We start from the raw sequence: 21,624 nt of genomic DNA on the forward strand, positions 1-21,624 counted from the left end.
GGGCTAGCTTAACACTAGGCAATGGAGTAGCGTGGCCGATAAGGATTCGAAATCGGCCGGCAGAACTGACGCCTTCTCTTGCGGTGAGGAAATTCTCTCCCTTGTCAGTCTATGGCTAGTGCTCTGTTGAACAGAAAATGCTCTATTCGTGGCTAAGAGTTGTTTTGGCTCTTATTTCTAGCAATACTAGTGCTGATTTGCACCGTTAGTTACTTTTAGTGAAGTTTGCATTTGTGTCTTTTGGTTATAAATTGTGTGTGTGTATATATATATATATATATATATATATATATATAATAAATATTAGGGAATAAATCCAAACTTACAGGGGAAAATCAGATTTAGGATTGAATCCAATTTTATAGCAAAATATTATATTATATTAAATTAGAGATGAAACCACTGTTAGGCAAATCAAACAAAGAAAGACTTAAGCCAATACATAAGATTATTTTATTTATATTATTTAATTATATAACAAAATTATTAAAATAATATAATTAATATAACACTACGATCGTTTCATGGCTGTTAATTTCTTTAAATTTTCGAGTTACAGTCATTCATCAGGTGGTTTAAATATTTAACTTGGCGAGGTTTAAAAACCACCTGATGAATGATTGTAACTCGAAAATTTAAAGAAATTACAGCCATGAACGATCGTAGTGTTATATTAATTATATATTTTTTTAATAATTTTGTTATATATTTAAATAATATAAATTAAATAATCTTATGTATTGGCTTAAGCTTTTCATTGTATGATTTGCCTAATAGTGGTTTCATCTCTAATTTATATAATATAATATATATATATATATAATATATATATATATATATATATATATATATATATATATATGTATATGTGTGTGTGTGTGTGTGTATGTGTATGTATTATGTATATGTATATGTATATGTATATATATATATATGCATATATATATATATATATATATATATATATATCTATATATATATATATATTATATATATATATATATATATTATATATATATATATATATATATATATATATATATATATGAATTAGAAAAACACACCTTTTATCGATTCAATAATTAAAAATTAAGTTACACCATTTTAAAAAATTACATATAAAAAAGATTAAATATAAGATAAAACATAACGGGGGTGATTACCTCCCCTTTGCAAATATAAGGACACAGAAAATATGTCAAAGCCGACAGGAAACGTCGATGTTTCCTAGGGCTAAATGGTGGTGGTGTAATTCCCTTACGGGACTGTCACATTGAGTTGACAGTATACAACCACTACATATATATATATATATAAACCTAAAAAAATGGAGTGTTGTACATCTTTTAATCAGCTTATGCACGTTTCGGACAGACTGTCAAATTCCAAAACTCTGTGACCAGTAATTATGCATAGTAATCGAACCCATGTTTTGATCTTCTTCGATTCTGCAATGATAGAGAAACATACATCTATCATTATCAGAACGATATGTCACTACTTGCAGTAAAACTAACAATATCTGATCAGTATTAAGGCTGGCGGAGTTTCAGCAAACCTACTTGGGAATCGTGTTTATCAGTTAATGCTAGAACTGTAATATAATACTTAGTTTTTTTCCAGTTCAGTCCCTTCCCGTCAACTTGATGAATCTTCTACGATTACATGTAGAACCAACCTCTTCAATAGATAAATATTTAGACTACCATTGAAATGTCATTTGATTAGTATGAACTGTAATATAAAAATAATTAAGATGAATTAAGATACAAAATAAAGTTTAAACGATAAATTTAAGAACAGATTTATAATAAATTAATTTTTAAAAGGTTAAATATAATAATTAATCTAAATATAGTATTTAAGATAATAACAATAGCAACTGCAATATTATTATTATTATTATTATTAGTAGTAGTAGTATAGTAGTAGTAGTAGTAGTAGTAGCAGCAGTAGTAGTAGTAGTAGTAGTAGTAGTAGTAGTAGTAGTAGAAGTAACAGCAGCAGCAGTAGTTGTAGTAGCAGCAGCAGCAGCAGCAGTAGTAGTAGTAGTAGTAGTAGTAGTAGTAGTAGTAATAATAATAATATAATAATAATTAGAAAATTAAGATAACTAAAATAATTAGATAAAACAGTAGTGTATCTACTAAATAATACTAAGTTAAATATATTAAATACACCAGACCGAGAAAAGGAGCAGCAACCTGTTATATCAGGGTACACTAATCAGCATTCCATTTATTTCGGAAGGTTTTAAAGATTATTCTAAGTAAATGTATACCACTTAATATTACTTCATTTCTTTTACTTAATAGTAGCTTAAAAGCCACACTCCGTGCGGACTTCTCAGATGGCTCCTGAGTAGGGCTAGTTGAAGCTGCAACACAAAACTAAACAGAGCTAAATAGCATGATGCCCCGGCGGTGTTTGATCAGATGTTAAGGACAGTTGAGAATAAATTTTGTAATGCAATCATTCTAAGGTTCCAGTCCCGAATTAAATTCCCGTAGTTGGCCGATGTGGCCCAAATTTCTTATGTCGACGTAAAAAGGAACGAAGCGAATGTCATTTATCTCCCCCTTGATCTCTAACGTCATCTGACAAAACGTCAAGGAAGCTGGTGTTAATCAGCCAAGTTTTACCTGCTAGAAATAGCAACCCAAATTCATTTAAATCAGATCCCAATGCTGTATATTTAAAAACCAACTGAAGGATAGATTTTCAATCCTGAGATCATCCTGATGCCAAGTAAATGTAGTGTGAGATACAGGAGTCCCAGAGAGACACATAGAATCCCGCTTTTCTTAATATAGATGATAGATTTCAATGTAATAAGCAGCATCCCCTCGAGAAAATAAGTTGCATTTTAGCTCCCCTCCCCACTTCCTCGTTACACGGTAGTGCATTACTTATTACAAAACGTTTGATATCATAACATTCCGCTATTTGAGTCTCTAAACAAATTTACTTAAAGAAGTGATGTTTTCTTTTTCTTTTCTATATTTAAAAGACGAAACCTGATTATATGATTTTGAACTAATATCATTTACGCAAGCACTTATATACCAGTAAGTACATTCATTTTTTTTTTTGTTAGTGAGCATATTTAAACTAAGTTTATATACGTAGATAGATAGATAGATAGATAGATAGATAGATAGATAGATAGATAGATAGATAGATAGATAGATAGATAGATAGATAGATAGATAGATACTGTAGATAGATAGATAGATAATGTTGTGTGTACGTTCAGATTTGTATAAGTACAAAATATGCATACATTCAACAGAGTTTTGTGTGTTAAATATGAAAAATATAACCTTAATTATGCAAAAAAGGTCCTTCCCAAGTCATGTAGACTCATATGACCCGTTTACTGTTTCTGTTGCGTGTGTATTCTCCAATGGACCAGACACCTACCTGTCATAGGAATATTCATTTTTGCCAGCTGAGTGTACTGGAGCAAAGTGAAATGAAGTGATTTGCTCAAGAACACAATGCATGACCCGGTTCAGAAATCGAAACCACAATATTCTTCATGGGTCGAAGATCCATTTAATTATATAATTTCTCATCAAAAATCTGTAATTTCCATCACAAAGATTGAAAGGTGTATTAGAGAACACCAATGATCATCTAACTGTATAAAGTGCATAGTTAAAGATGTAAGATTTTCTAGATAGTTGATATTAGTTGCCAGTAATATCAACTATATCATTTTGGTTTTATATAATGTGTGTGATCAGTGTCTTCAGCTATTCGGCTTCATTTGATCACCTGATTTTTTACTTGTCGCTACAATATAGCATCCTCCACACTTTGAAATGTACACAGGTCGCAACAATAATCCTAAAGATTTTTTATGTTGGTATTAGGCCAATGATTTGTTTTCTAGATAGTATTGATTTTATCAAATTTTTGTTATCAGAAATACGGTAATAAATAAAAAATATTCAAAACTAAATTAACAAAATAGAATAATCGCTCCATACTGAGTGATAGAGAAATGTTAACAACTGATTTTATAAAGAATATAAACAAAAGACAACAGTGAGATATGGAAATAAAAAAAGAGCAAATAATCTAAGCCACGGCATGGTAAATGTGATGGCTTAAGAAATAGAATCTGTTTCACAAACAATAGCAAGTATTAGAAATAAATCGACATCAACGTTAAAGTTATATTAACAGTGAAAGAAACCCAGACATTCCGAGAGAGCGTATGGAGCCAAAACTTTATGATAATAAAGAAGTAAAATGTTCAGTAAAGTAGATTGGAAAAACAATACCATTACACGCATGGCTCAGTATAACGAGCGAAGAATTGACCAACGCAATAGAGATGGTTGGAAAGTTCCCAAAATCAATATAATTCAATTTCTGGTTAAGCTCTTAGCAACACCCTTAAATGGAATACTAAAGAGTTCAGAATTAAGAGCCGGCTATTTAATAGAGTAGAAAACAATATTCATTCCACGAACGAAATACACCAGATGAGCAGAAAGGCTGTTAGAAGGAAGAGCTGGAGTGGATATTATGACAGCTATTGGTTAACCATGCAGTTATTGAAGTCAACGGTTAATAAATAAACAAGCGTAGGATGGATTTCTCAATGACGTATCTTCAACAATGCATCGTACATTTGCATATTTCAAACACTTACTATAAATAATGTACAACTGATATGAAGATAGTATAAGAATGACATCATGTCAACATGGGAAATATCAATAATATATCACCAGAAATATAATATAAATTTTACCTCTCTATTAAGAGGAATATTGAAAGGAGACCACTCATAGTCTATTCAACTATGTACGCTGAATCTAATCACATAAAGATAGAAATGCTAAGGAAACATTGTAAAACATATGACTGTAGATTTATTTAAAAATATGATAACAAACAGGAGCATCTATGAACATTGCTGAACGATTCAGAAGGGACGTGACTGAAAGTCAAAATTCCATTATCTATATTAGTATTAATCCATAGCTTCGATATAAGAAAACCCAGAACGACTAGGTCTAAACTAATATGACTGTAGCCATAGATAGAATATACGCATCACGCACTCAAGGAAAATGAGATCGGAATAAAACAGAGAGTAATACATCGGTTTAAAGACATTATGAAAAAGTGAGGAAAGATAATATTAATTATTACGAGAAACATCAAATGACAAAAAGAAATGTTTATATTATATTAAAACAAATGAAGACAAAATAAAAGTTAATTGCATAACGAAAAGGTCCCAATTAAGAAAGAAGCATACATATATGTGGAAAACATATTGAACACTACTTGATCAATGTCCTTATCTATAGTGAGAAGTGGTCAGGCGTGAATTGAAGCTATACTCTCTCTTTCTTTACTCTTTTTTACTTGTTTCAGTCATTTGACTGCAGCCATGCTGGAGCACCACCTTTAGTCGAACAAATCGACCCCGGAACTTATTCTTTGTAAGCCCAGTACTTATTCTATCGGTCTCTTTTGCTGAACCGCTAAGTGACGGGGACGTAAACACACCAGCATCGGTTGTCAAGCAATACTAGAGGGACAAACACAGACATACAAACATACACACACACACACACACACACACATATATATATATATATATATATATATATATATATACGACAGGCTTCTTTCAGTTTCCGTCTACCAAATCCACTCACAAGGCATTGGTCAGCCCGAGGCTATAGCAGAAGACACTTGCCCAAGATGCCACGCAGTGGGACTGAACCCGGAACCATGTGGTTGGTAAGCAAGCTACTTACCACACAGCCACTCCCGCGCCTATGTAAGCAAATTCTTTAAAAAGAACTGAAATATTGGCAAAGCCGAAAGTTTCAGTATTGGCAAGAACATTCTATTATCATTAAAACAAAATGTACAATATTGAACAAGAAATATTCCTCACTGACAGGGTGGCGATTAACAACAAAACAGTTTGATCCCTACATGTTCAGTATTCCAAATTTTGCAACTATATCATTTACAAGTATCATCGGTAGTTAAGTTATACTCATTAGACAATATATTGGCAGTTTTAAATAAAAATAGAAGATTCGGTATAAGATGCAAAATATATTTGTTTCATAAAAATCATACATAGATTTCCGTTCAGATTTATCAAAGATTTCCGTTCAGATTTATCAAAGTTTCCAAATAACAATGAAAGACGAAGAGAAAATATTATGCACTATAATAGACATTAGAGAGAAAAATACTCGCACAGAAATTGAAAAATCCATCAAAAGAACTAGTTGAAAAGGAAATAAGTTGTTTGTTTGAGATATGATATAGTGATTAGTGCACCGTATGTGATAGTAGGATCAATATAGACAATCGAAGAATTTCAAACGTCATGAAAACAGTTGTATTACAACCCTATTTTCAGTGTTTCTCTCCATTATTCGGTTATCACAGTGTTATGCAGCTTAACCACGTCTGTGATGAGCAACACTGAGCCAAGTTAATTGCTCCCCAGCAGATATTCGAGGAAGGGAGATTTTCTCCTCCTATATTACATGAACTGAAAATTTCCTACATTACTGGAGTCTAATTTATGAATACCATATTAACCCCAGTATGCCTCCGAATTTGGTTATGTCACATTATTTACATTATTTACAATTGACGGATATTTGTCCCCATCTTGTTTGTTGTTAACATAACGTTTCGGCTGATATACCCTCCAGCCTTCATCAGGTGTCTTGGGGAAATTTCGAACCTGGGTTCTCATTCCTAAAGTATTTTCGATGTTGTTGTTGTGGTTGTTATTATTATTATTATTATTATTATTATTATTATTATTATTATTATTATTATTATTATTATTATTATTCTATGTTTGACTTTTGCTTTACATTTGTACAAGTTGTCTCCAAGTCTCGCCCAGAGACCTCAAGAGACAACAAGTTGGAAGCATTGTGTCTGTAATTGTAACCGTAATTTAATGATCAGGTCTTTTCACTTTGTATCATGCTCTTTACGGCCAGGATTTATGCTAAGAATACAAGTACTTGTGCTCAGATTTTTAAAGTCTTATTAAAAGCTCATGTTATTCGCTGGGGCGAACAACTTAAAAGTCATCGTCGAAACAGACTAAGAACCATAACCTAGCAGTTAGCTATGTCTATTATATATCAACAGTACGACTATATCGCTTCGTCCAAATTTCTAAACATGTGCCAATATTATAAATCGATATCATAAAGTTGCTTGAGGAACCAAACATTTTTGAAAGTCCATAGTAATTCTCAACAACTGCATATCTGAAATTAAGTCGTCGGTTATTAATAGTTGTTTAAATAATAATTGACAAGAGAAGTTTCATTAATGTCAGCAAATCTGTGTTGAGAATGATTGCTGTTGGTTGCTAAGATAAGTGAAATTAAATTTAATACTGATGTACTTTGTGGCCAATCTAGTCTGGCAACTTTCGTGGGATTCACAGGTTGGAGCTATACCAATACATTTAATAGCGTTAAATTTGATTTCACTCCTCACTGTTGTCTAATATAATATATCGTAGTTCCCATTCACTCATCTGATGCTGCATGAATGAAGAGATAAATGTATATGCTTTCATGTGCATATCAACAAGTATACTCAAACACACACATACACACACTCACACGCACAAACAAATACACACACAAATGTTTATATATATATATATATATTATATATATACATATATGTATGTATGTATGTATTTACGGTATGTATGTTTGTGTGAGTATATGGGGAGAGAGATCTATGTGAGCGTATGTGTATGTATATAAGTATTTATGTGCGCAATGGTCTAAACGATGAATAAGTACTCGATACAAAAGTCGAGTTTATTAGAATCTGGAAACTTCTTGGATTGTTGTTGTAAGTCTAACGCTAATGATTATTCAAATGGTTGTTGCAGCAGGGAATCAGTGTAACAAAAGCACAAATATTTATGTTATAGAAATTTAACTGGTCACTAAATCTGTACAAATATTTACGCTTCCGTCCATTCAATTTTCAAACATTTAAACATAAAATATTCTTTTATTCTCTTTTTTATTTTTAATATTCTGAAACCCAACTAGATACGATAACACACGCGAAGGTAAAGAAATTTTAATGTCGATAACTAACTTTAATAGTTTCGTTTTTCTTTCTAAATAACTTTTCGGAGAGGGAAATGTCAACAAGATTTTATCGAAGTCTATAATAGGATATTCTCAGAACGTCCACGAACATAAAGTTTTGTGCAATGGGAATCCACGCTGTATCAGGCATCAGTTGGATTTAAAACAGTAACTAGTTGCCTTATCTGGATAGGAGTGTTAAAAAGCCCTTTATAGTGACAGACTGTGTTAAGGGATATTTAATAAAACCTATATACTTCTTAGGTTCCTTACATTCTTGTTCCATGGAGGAAACTAATATTCTACAAAGAGATATATGCTTGAGAGGAATGATTTATGGGTAAAGAAATTACACCGAGGATAATAGTATTTTGTTTTCGCATTTGAGAGTTTTCTTCCGTTTGTACTCGAAACAGAAACAGCAAAGATTTTTGCGTAAATGTAATCCACTTTAAAGCTATATTTATTGACAATCTTATATTATCAAATATATGGGGAAATGTTCAATTTTAAAAATACTGTCAACATTAGAGCGAAAATTAAAACTGCAGAAGACAGATTTACATTTCTTGTAGATTCAGTTTATATATATATATATATATATATATATATATATATATATATATATATATTATATATATATATATATATCTATATATATATATATATATACGTACATAATGAGAGAGAGAGAGAGAAAGGGAGAGAGAGAGAGAGAGAGAGAGAGAAGAGAGAAAGACAGACAGACAGACAATATACAGAAAATTGTATTCATCATAATTGTCAATATGAAATATGTTAGTGACGTTCAAACAACTCTGCAGTAATAAAGACCAAACAGAAATAGAAGGCAAATAAATTCTGTGCAAATTTATTATGTATTTAGCGAAAATTCGCAAGGTTGTGTATTATATTTATTTCTATCAAGTTCAACTGATCCTATGTGTATTCTATATTGTCCCACCAAGTTGTCTTTTAATGTCATCTGAGTAATCATCTAGCTTGAGTAACTTTGAATAAACGTGTTAGAAGAAGGCTTCAATAATCATGGAGTCAGTCTCTCGAAGAGCGGAAGCATAAATGTTAGACAGACAGATAGATAGACAGACAGGCAGATAGATAATTAGATAGATAAATGGAGAGAGAGAGAGAGAGAGAGAGAGAGAGAGAGAGAGAGAGAAAGAGAGCTTGTTATTCTACAAGGCGGTATCCAAAAGTAACCAGAAAAGTTTTCTGGGGGACAAACCCGTGTAGATCAGGCTTCCGCTGCTAGAAGCCACTTTATGCGACCCTCAGGCATCAGTCTGCCTACTGGTGTCGTTCCTTAGATCAGTACTGCTACGTGGTGCGTCTTTGTTTTGCTGATGCTGGTAGAAATTTTTCTCGTCTGAGAAAAAAAACAAATCAGTTTTTCTCTTGTCCTTGATGGCTTGGGATAAAAAAAATTAGCTCTTTCACATCTCGTATGAGGAATACCGAATGTTTTCATGCACTACCTGCCTGATAAGAAACTCAGACACATCTACGTCCCTGCCGATGGTCCTGATTGACTTGGAGGGATCGGTGTCAAATATGGCCTGAATCTCACCAAAAGAATACAGGAATTTTCTTCTTATTAGAACGATCAGAGTGAGTTTTCCGAGCTGCCGCACCTTCGTAATAATCATTAGTCTCATACAACTCTTTCCAAAACCTCTGCACTGTCCTCAGATTGACACATAAACTCTCTGAAATGTTTATATTGGAGCTTTCGGCGCGAATACGAAGTACAACATGTCATTTCCAAATTTCTGGCAGATTAAATTGCGTCATGGTGCTTTATTTTTTCAAAGACGGTGCCCGACTAACCATACTATAAAGTGTAGGCGAAAAAATGAAGAGCAAACAATACGCATGCGCGAAATTAAAGGTATCAAATGGTATCAATTTACCTATCGATATATACGTATATATATATGTATGTATGTATGTATGTATGTATGTATGTATGTATGTATGTATGTATGTATGTAGGTAGGTAGGTATGCATGCACGTATGTATACATTCTGTGAGTGTTTGTTTTAAAAACATCACTATGAAATTAAAGTTCACAAATCTAACGGGTAGAAATGAGTGGGTATGTTGGTGCTATGGGTAGTGCATTTATCGCGATTAATAGAGTTGTGGGTTTTTGCCCCATGCGTACGGAAAACCCACTTTTTTTCTGTTAAGGGCTTATATGCCCCAATACTAAACTATTTTCTTTAGTCAATACACAGTGGTCGCTTATAAGCTTTAAACTTATAAAAATATTATTTATATTCACAGAATCATTACTAGTCACCGCTTCTCAATTTATCGCATATATTTATACAAACATATATATACACACACACACACACACACACACGCATACACACACACACACACACACACATATATATATATATATATATATAGACACGCACGCAGCTTCTATTTTATGCAAAAAAATTTCAATATTGCAAATCCATCACTCAGGGTGATATGGAATTATAACCCAAGTTTGCCATGCTATAGATGTGTGGAAACAGTAGTGTGGTAGTCTTTCATGGTTTGTGAACTGATCCTCAAAGAACATTAATAGGCTTCCGTCTCCAAACAATTGCATAGTTCAGGTGATATTTACTACAATGCTAGTACCGTGGTAGATCCATTAATTTGGATAATTGTACGGTTGACGGCTCGTCATTAATAAAGCAAAACTTATTTTCTGCACAGCTCATCGTAAATAGCAACATCTCTCTCTCTCTCTCTCTCTCTCTCTCTCTCTCTCTCTCTCTCTCTCTCTCGCTCTCTCTCCCTTTATATATACATACATACATATATATATATATATATATATATATATATATATATATAAACTTAGATATGTTTCGACCAACGATTGGTCCAGGCCATGTCTAACTTAATAGCACCACCTGATAGGATTATCTAAATCCTGTTTAAGACAAGTTTTTTTTATGGTCCATTCAAGTAGTGAGTTCTTGTTGAGTGAGTTGTATTCAGATATGGGTAACTTATCCGGTATTCCTTGAAGAAATCTGTCAAGACTCCTTTTAAAGTTGATGGGATCCTTTTTCTTATTGATCTCTTTCGGGACAATGTTAAACAGGGCAGGGCCTGTTGACGAAAAGAAATTATGTTGAAGTGTACCTATATACTGTGATTCTGAATTGGGCAGGGGACGTATGGACGGTGGTCCCAGCCTTGGATGAACCTTGAAACTAATCTTCAGGTCGTTTGGGCAAAGCTGGCGGTATATTATCCACATCGTACAAATGATGTACCGCTCGCGGCGGCGCTGGAGAAAGTAGAGTTTCAAGGCTTTAAGGCGGTCCCAATAATCGAGAGCAGTCATGCCTTCAATTCGGTTAGTGAGTGCCCTCTCGGGTGATTCAATCTTCGAAATGTTTTGTTTTGTATGGGGAGACCACATTGGGCAGTAGTATTTGAGGTGTGGCCGTACAAAGGAGAAAAGTGGTATGATGACACCTTGTTCTCTGGACCGGAACATTCTTAAGATCCAGGAGCTCATCCTATTGTTGATGTGGGCACTCCAACTGAGATTGCAATCAACAATTATGCCCAGGTCTCTGATATTGTTAGAGGCTGTGAGCGGTTCCCCTGAAGAAAGAGAGTATGGCTGTTTTAGTGTGGACTTCCTTCCAAAATGACTCAGCTCAAATTTTCCCTCGTTCGGTTGCATTTTGTTTTTGTCTGCCCATTGACTCACAGCATATGGATCAGACTGGAGTGTTACTCTCTCGATTCATAATTACTGGGTTGAAAATTTTGATAGAAACTTTGTTCTAATTTCCTATACAAATGAGAAGATGCAAAAATAAATCATCTGTAAAAAGACAATGAAGAGATATACTTAGCACTTCATACAATCATCAGGAAGACTATTGACGAGACACCATGACATTGTAACAATGAACTGTATTTGTTCACTCAATACACAGAGAACGTAACATATGACGAAGATATTTTACTCATATAATTTACATTTGAAATAAAATAAGAGGGAATGGATTCATAAAATAAATTTGATTTAACATATGCTATGAGGTATTTTGGCTCCTTGGTGTACGTTAGAGTAAGACTAATCTAAATAATACTTTCAAACAGTAAGTATTGATTAATCTTTAATAAGTTTTCTCAAACTTTTATAATCTTCGTCAGTATTCTTTTTTATATATATATGTATATATTTAGTGTATCTTCCACTCAAAATTTCTATGCATTAAATCTCATGCAGAAATATATTGCAATAAAGTTTTAAGCGTAATAAGCTTGCAGCAACACATTTATTATCGCGAAATTAATGATCTTTTTGTTATTATATCACGTATGTAAACTGCAATCAACACGGTAATAACAATATAAATATTAAGACTTAATTTCGTTTGTTTACAGTTTGTTTTTCTGACTTCAACAAATATAATTTTATTCTTCTTTTCTAATAATGTAATAAATAGTTGAGAATGATGATTCATCAATATATTAGATATTCATATGATTTAGAACAACTTTGTGACATTTTAAACAGTAAATATCTGCATTTTATTAGCGCATATCTCAGGAGATAGCAATGGTACAATTTTATGTTCTTCACAATTACTGTTGAAGCGCTTCAGTTATTTCTTAAAATATGTGAAAAAGAATTCCCCGAAGAAAGTGAATCCAGATCATACTTTCATATTTCCATTTATGAAAGAAGAATTGCAGTTGAAATTAGTAAAGGAAGAAGTGGCGCAGATTTTGGAAACGAGTTTGAAAAGAAGATATATCCTGGGAAAGTGAGACGAGCGGAAAATTGCCCATTGTGTCAAGTCAAACAACAGAATGCAGAGTTTTTTTTTCTTTTGAGTATGAAATTGAAAATAACTTTCTGTTGCTCGATATCTCAGAAATATTTGCATAGTGAGAAAATTAATATTCAGCATATTCGAATATGATTTCCATGTTCCGATGTATTGTTGTCATAATTGAGATTGGAGGTGGAAAAAGAACCTTAATATTCCTTACTGTGAAAGGCATTCAGTTTCCAAAACCTACACAGTTTTACTGTTTGTTAAACCGTCACATATTTCATATGATCCAAAATACGAAAGGTAAAAATATTTCTAAATTATTTCACCTTCCTTACCCTCGTACAGCACTCCCATAGTGTCATTCTTGCATTTACTATTCCCACATTCTAATTAGTTTTCTTTCTCTACATATCATACCCAAATACTTTCAATATTTGCACATATATATTTCAGGAAGAAACTAGAAAATGAGTTATTATAACGATGAAGTGTCAATATTTATGTAAACGATCACTATACATAACATCTCAAAGCTTCTTTAATCACATCTTCGAAATAATAGTTAGGAAAACATTCTTCACCAATGTTACTAAGATGGTAACAACGCACAGACAAATAACGGAATTCAAGTTGAGAAGGTTAACAACAGAAGAATTGTTTCTATATATGATTTTGTCTCAATATGAAGCTCATTACTCAACCGAAAGCAATCCAACGATTCTACTCTAAGATTGTCATTAGACAGCAACAGAATACTCAGTGGGGTAACCCTGAAACGTTTTTTGCAAGAGATAGGGAAGAGAGTGTAATATTATTCATTTACACCCAGGCGTAATTGAAAGGGCTCTACGCTAGACTTTGGTAATTGGTTGGTTGGTTGGTTGTTGGTTGGCATCCTTTTTGTCTCGGGAGACAATGGAGTTGCGCATAAAGTAGTCTAGTCCGGCTTTTACATTTCATGTCCTGATACATTTCCTGCTGTGGCTGTGTAGTCCTATCCTGGACAAACACTCCCTCTGGCAGGTACTGCAAATGTAGCGAAGACTGTTCCTGGCTGGTTGTAATGCCATAGTTTCTTGTTGACGTCTTTTCTTGTCTTTCCATTTCTCCTCTCTCTCTCTGTCACTCCTTTGTATTCCCTCTTTTACGGTACGTCGCCATTCTCCACGGTTGCCGGCAACTGCCTCCCAACCGCTAATATGGATGTTGCAGGCCTTCATGTCCCTTTTGCAAACATCCTTGTAACGTAAGAGCGGTCTACCCACAGACCTAGTACCCCTAGCAAGCTCTCCGTAGAGTATGTCCTTGGGGATTCTGCCATCTTTCATACGGCTAACATGCTCAAGCCATCTCATACGTATTTGTGTGAGGAGTGCAAACATGCTTGGTATTCCTGCTTGCCTGAGGACATCTTTGTTGGGGATATGGTTCTGCCATTTGATGCGGAGGATTTTCCGGAGGCAGCGCAGATGAAAGATGTTTAGGCGACGCTCTTGGCTTTGGTAATAGAATTGGGCATATTGTATAGAGGCTTAATTTTCATTCCCTAACTCCCAAATTAGAGGTAATATTCAGTGAACACTGATATTTGAAAGACTTCAGCGCATAAATTACATCCAGTAAAAAAATGTAAGGGACATCAACCTCTATATTAGGGGATCTCCGTCCCACAGTTCGTCACAACATCTATGAGAGGGAGAAAGAGAAACGGAGGAATCAAAATATAATTCACAATGTAGTTTAAGTAGAAGGGGAGGAGAAACAGTTGTTGAGAAAAAAATACTGAGAGAGAGTGTGAGTGTGAACGTGTGTGTGTGTGTGCACGAAAGATAACCACCTAGGTAGACAGACAGATAGATAGATAGGTAGATAGATAGTGTTGTCACCATAACAAATAACAAGGTTTGATTTAAAAGGTAGGAATTCTAAGTGGAAGTCTTATATATTATCAACCCCTGAGAGGATGAAAGACAAAGTTTACCTCGTTGGAATTTGAACTCAGAACTCAGAACGACTCAAATGCTACTAAGCATTTTTCCCGGCATTTTAACGATTGTGCCAGAACGCTGACACTGTCAAACTGAAATATTAACATTCAATAAACCTCTTTGTAGGTCTAATAATGATTGCTCAAGGAGTGGAAAAATTGCAGAAATTTCTACCACCCATTTTCATAAAATGATGCTCTGTTCGCAATAAAGATTATCAACGACTTTATGTTTTGCAATTTTTTTTTTTTTGTAAACACAAAGCATTTTCTTAATCTTAATCAACAAGTGAGGATTGGGTATTTTCCGAAAAATCTCGTATATGCTCTGTCGTAATAACAGAAAATATTGAAAATGAGCAATCTTTGTGATAATTTATGACAAAAAATGTCTCTACGTTGTTATTTTATCTTCTACAAATAGTATCAATATGATAAAAGACTTAATGAGATAAGCATATAGATATACTTTCCTTTTATGATTTTGTCAATTCCATCATGCCTAAGAATTTGCAGATTATGATTATATTGCTATTTTGTTATGTTCATATGACTTTACATGTTGTTATCTTGCTACCAAACTCTATAGTAACTATTTTATATTATCGTCTTAGAAATCGAAAGACACATGAAGTCATGTTAATAAACAAGATAGATTACACCTTAAAATAGACAGGGTGTTTAAGTCGACAAATCTTTTCATCATGTTTTGCTCGATGAGAACTGGCCTTGAGGTAAACAACAACGTCGTACAATCTTTTATAAGAGTCAATTTTTAAAAAAAGATTTGTTATTAATCATCTCTTCAGCTAAAATGGCATCAACATTTTCGTGAGATATGCCTAGAATCATTTCCTACTCAGTGGATGTTTGTAGCTAGTGTAGTAATGGTAGACAACATTTTGGTTTCTCGTTTTGTTGCATAGACAGATGTAATATATAATTTCGTGCAGGAATTGTACTACATTTGCCAACCAAATACCTTATATCTATGTATTAGATATTTGCTTCACACTTCAAAAAACTCTTCTTTATAACAAAGTAGAATTATATTATTTAGTTGAAGTCTTATTTAATTTGTAATGAAGTCATAATAATGTAATATTGAACAGATCAGCAATACAATACAATGAGGCACTGAGACGGAGAGAATTAATTCACCGTAAGCACAACGACGAATATGTGTTGTTACAATCGACAGTTGATAGTTCAGTTTTAATATATGAGCAATAGAATATCTATTGTTCATAATAAACCTCTTTATAACATTGAAATGACTTAGTAATTCAATGGGCAGTTAATATTGTTTTTATTAATTTATATATATTGGAATAAATAAATCTATGTTATTGCGTATTGCTGCATGATGGTGTGTATAACACCGTGTAATTGAATTTGTAATCCCCTTTGTTGTTCAGTCACTCTAAAATATTACTTGAAATTTATTCATATTGCAATATTAATTCCGGTTTCGACAATCCCACCAAAGAATTGTCCCGGCCTTTGATGTTGTTTACGAATCAGAATTGGGTTTGTTGCATTTCTATCTAAATATATTCGATTGAGATCCTCCATCTACACGATCAAAGCTGAACAATCATACTTCGGACATTTATTTACGGTCTTTATGGCAATAATTAATCTAATGAGATAAGCATTTAATTATATTTCCTTTCATCCATTTGTCTACTACCCATACCCACCATTATGTAGATTATATGGGCGTTTTATTATCTATATATATATTAACCGATACACGTCGTGTTATCTTGCTAAGATTTACTAAACTCTATTTTAACTTTGTTATTTATCAGTGTTCATCTAAATTGCATTCTTAATCTCCTCTCAATTTATTCATAACATACACTCGGAAATCTAAAAGCTAGATAATCCAATGACACAATACTGAAAAAGACTCTTAATTTAATTTAAGACATAGATTTATTGATCTCTTTGACAATCATACATACATAAGAAAATGTTTCTCCCATATTCAGTATAGGTATCTAATAAGATTTATTTAACAAACCATATTAAGTATACGTAGCTAATTTCTTCATTAGTATATAAGTTGTAATGTTTATTCTTATATTTGTGAAAATTTATCTTCCTTGATTTTATCAAGTATACAAAGCGAAGACTGTAAGTAAAGTGATTTTTAAGCGCTTAATGTTCACACATAATTTATTCAAAACAAAATTGCTTTATTGGCAGGATCATAGGTTTCGAAGAAAACTGCTTGCTAACGAATTGTTTTCAACCCTTCGTTTACATATCGTCAAAATATACGCATAAACTCAGATTTAATTGGCACATCAAGAAAGGAGTAAGGTATTTTGTAAATTATACTATAAACAATTACAAGCAATCTAATTTCCAGTTAATAATGTAACACACTCACCGGTAAAATTTCCACTTATTTCTTAATTTTATTTTCCTAAAATTTTCGTTGCGTCTTGCAACGTTTTCAATTGTCTTGACTGTTGAAAAGCTTGCAAGATGCAAAGAAAATTTTAGGAATATAAAAATAATTTCCAGTTGTTTTGAATCTGTCTTTTTCTTTCAACAGGCAAACTGCACTTTTACCTCTCTAAAACAGTGGTTCTCAACCGGATTCTATAAGGCCATTCGACAGGGGAGGGCATAAAAGATTTTTTTGTTACAATTTGGGCAATTAGAAGCATTTTAAATGTGAAATATAAAATAAAACGACGCAAGTACAAAAGGATCGTTATTCTCAACTATCAAAAAGGAAAAACATAAGGAAGCTAAAATAATTGGGGCACATAGAGAACAATGTTTTCAATGACTTTTACTAGAAGGGGCGATAAAAAGCAAATGCTGCAGAGGAAGAACTAGAACAAACAAGCTTGATAACTTAGAGAACTAAAGTAAACTAAAAAATGGGGAATGTTTAAGCAAAGCAGGAAAATGTAAACGATTGGAAATCAGTTGATATTCACCCTACTGAAGATCATAACAAGGAATGATGATACGCACACACACACACAAAAACATACACACACATACATACATACACACACAGAATATCACACACGTATATGCGTGTGTTTGTGTGTGTGCGCGCGTATGTGAATGTGTGTGTGCGCGCGTGCGTATGTAAATGTGTGTGTGTGCGCACGCGTGTGTGTCTGTATTCTTCCCAAACGTCAAACTAATACACCCACCTGTTGTTTCCTCGCTTGTCTTCGTCTTTTGTTTTCTGTAAATTTCAACTATATACATATACATACATACATACATACATATATATATATATATAATATATATATATATATATATTATATATATATATATATATATATATATATAGGGAGAGTTCACGAAAATAACAAAAGACGAAGACAGGTCATATATAAAACAAACAGATGTATTAGTATAACGCTCAGGAAATTGAAAAGCCTTTTACGTTTATCCACTACGACAAGGGATGACCATCGGAAGACTATATATATATATATATATATATATATATATATATATATATATATATATATATAGTCTTCCGATGGTCATCCCTGGTCGTAGTGGAAAAGCTTGTGCGATCCAAAGATTCTGAGAGTAATACCGTCTAAAGTATTAGGCTCCTGCTAGGGCCACCTATGGTTGCAAGGCCGCGGATGAAGTCCTACAGTAAACACAACCAAACACCAGCATCAAGACCCCAACGATGGAGCAAGCAGAGGCCCCCAAGAATTGCCTCCGACGGAAGAGGGCAACGCCTGGCGGGCAGGCGGGATAAAGGTGGATAGACTCCATGCAGCTCAATGCAACAAGTCTCAACACTGCACGTCTCATTTCTTGAGCCGCAGTGGAGAAGCTCCTGGCCAAGAGCGTGCGAGTGGACGTCGCGCAGCCACGATCACCTCAAACAATTTACTCAGCGAATGGCTTTCGCTTCTAATCTGTCTCAAAAGAAACAATGTCGATATTGTCGTAGGCACCGGAGGCAGGTCTGGAAAGCTGGAAGCCGCTAGTCCGTGACCACACATTGGCGGCCATCTCAGATGGTCGCTCTCCAATAAATAGCTGTGACATTTGAGTTCGGCAGCTAGACTGATGACTGGGCTGTCCTCTTTAGGATTCCGCAGCCCATTCCTCAGGGGGGAGCCCCTAGAGAAGGTGGGGTATACATCGGACACGGCAACTCGATTTGGCCAGTATACCGCGACTGGCGGACCTCCTACTTAACGGTTGGAACTGTACTAAATCGTCTGTTTCACATCTCACTTTTGGGTCCTGGAGTAGCCGACTGTCGAGGACAAGAGTGACATTAATCGACCAGAGCGACTTACAACCATCGTCTGCAAGGAACTTGCCTGCTTCAACATCGATGCGGAAGCCTTGGGCGAGACTAGGCTTCCCGGAGAAGGCAGTATCAGAGACGTTGGCTCCAAATACACCATCTTTTGGATGCGGAAGAATCTTAATGAAGCACACATCCATGGAATTGACCTTGCCATCAAAACACAACGCGTGAGCCATTACAGTCTCGTTCCAACTTTCGTCAGTGATAGGACAGCCTGGAGTAATGTTATCTGCAATGGACCCAGCTCCTTCGAGCAGAACAGACAACAAAATGAGGAGGCAAAACGCAGAAGAAAGGAGCGTCCTCAACATCCTCGACCTGCACCGACCATTCCATGCGACTTCTGCCCACGACGCTTTCACCACTGACTTGGACTCCAAAGTTACTTTCGGCCAAACATCAGCCGAGGAGACTGGATGGCAACTCACGAACCCGATGCTTTGATACGAGCTGTAATAATAATAATAATAATAATAATAATAATAATAATAATAATAATTATTATAATTATAATTATAATAATAATATTAGGGAGTATAACACGGAAAAATTCAATTTAGTATTAAAATCAAATTTCAAAATATAAATATAAATATATAAATTAGAGAAAAAACACTATTATGCAATTCAAACAATGATAGATATAAACCAAATCATAAATAAAAATAATATATATTTTTTAAAACATATAACTAGGGCACATAAAGAGCAAAAATGAATAATCAATATGTAAGTAACAAAACTACGTACCTTTCATGACTAAAATTAAATTCGGATTACAATTAAATTTAAGTTTAATCGAAAATCAATTCAGTTAAAAATTATAGTCACTTTTCAGGTTAACAATAATAAAAATAATAATTAAATAAATAAGCAAATAGAAATTAAACAATATTTATTTAATAAATTCAATTATAGAAGAAACTCCATTAACTAAATTTAAAACATTAGGACAAGTTGCCTACAATACATATATTATGTTAAATATTTAAAAATAGAGTAAATAGATAGAAAAATGTGTTTATCTGTGAAGATATAATTTAGCTTAATAAAAACATTAATAAACTATAGAATATATTTATCCTAGTTATACTCTAATATTTAATTACCAAACTATTTTACAAAACAAACACTCTTAATATTTTTAGATTTTAGTTCACATATGATAATTATAAAATAATAAATATATAAAAGTACGTTTCTAAATTATAATCAACAAATATAGTAATTAAAAATCCTTATTTGTTCTATCAATAAACAATAATATAAACAATAAATATATACAATAAATAAATTACTCTAGTATTACTTACATAAATATTATGAATATCCTTCGAAAATATATATGAAATAAAAAATAAGAAATGAAAAATTCCAAAGTAAAAACGTATAACATCGTTTATAAAATACTTATTATTACTATTATTATTAAATGTAATAGTACTAAAAATATAATACGACTAAAAATATAATAAGAACTTTTAGTTAAATTAAAACATTTTACGATCTAAATCAGAAAGTGACAAACTATTTTCAAATTTACGTTCAGATATAATAATTATAAAATAATAATAATTAAATAAATGTACATATCTAAATTATCATTAACAAATAATAAATTAGAAATTCATATTTAACAATCAATATTTATATAGAGTACAATAATATTTCTTAAATAAAAATGTATACTTATCTCCAAAAGGTGTATTATTATAAATCCGAATAGGGGAGCACACAGATTCCACTCGGCAGTACCCATTCTATAATCACACCTGTCTTTCTTTTACATGTAGAAATATACATGTTGAGATGCATGATACTGAAATACATATATGTAGTTATATATAATCGTATGAGTGTACATGAATTAATATGTATCTATGGATTAGGGTATATATGTGTATACTTTAAGATAATACATGTATATGTCAGTGTGCACACGTGTTTATATGATTCTGTGTGCTTGTATATATGTATAGTTAGGTTTATATTTGCATGTATATATCTAAGACATTGTATCTAAGACTGTGGTGAGAGGAACACACGCACGCACATATATATATATATATATGTGCGTGTATGTATACATATATACATACATATATACATACATATATACATACATACATACGTACATATATATCATGAACTAACAGGTACTTTCTCATTTGCAGCGTGGAATACTGTCTATCAACAGGTCGCGGTCTCAAAGCGTTGAAAATATTTTTGCAAATTAAATTTAAATGTTGAAGTGAATCTAACGGTTTTTGTGTTATTAAATGGCTTATAAACATCTTCCACGCTCCAATTGTTTGTGTGTGTGTGTG

The sequence above is a fragment of the Octopus sinensis genome, linkage group LG2, assembly GCF_006345805.1.
Source record: "Octopus sinensis linkage group LG2, ASM634580v1, whole genome shotgun sequence".
Classification (NCBI taxonomy): Eukaryota; Metazoa; Mollusca; class Cephalopoda; order Octopoda; family Octopodidae; genus Octopus; species Octopus sinensis.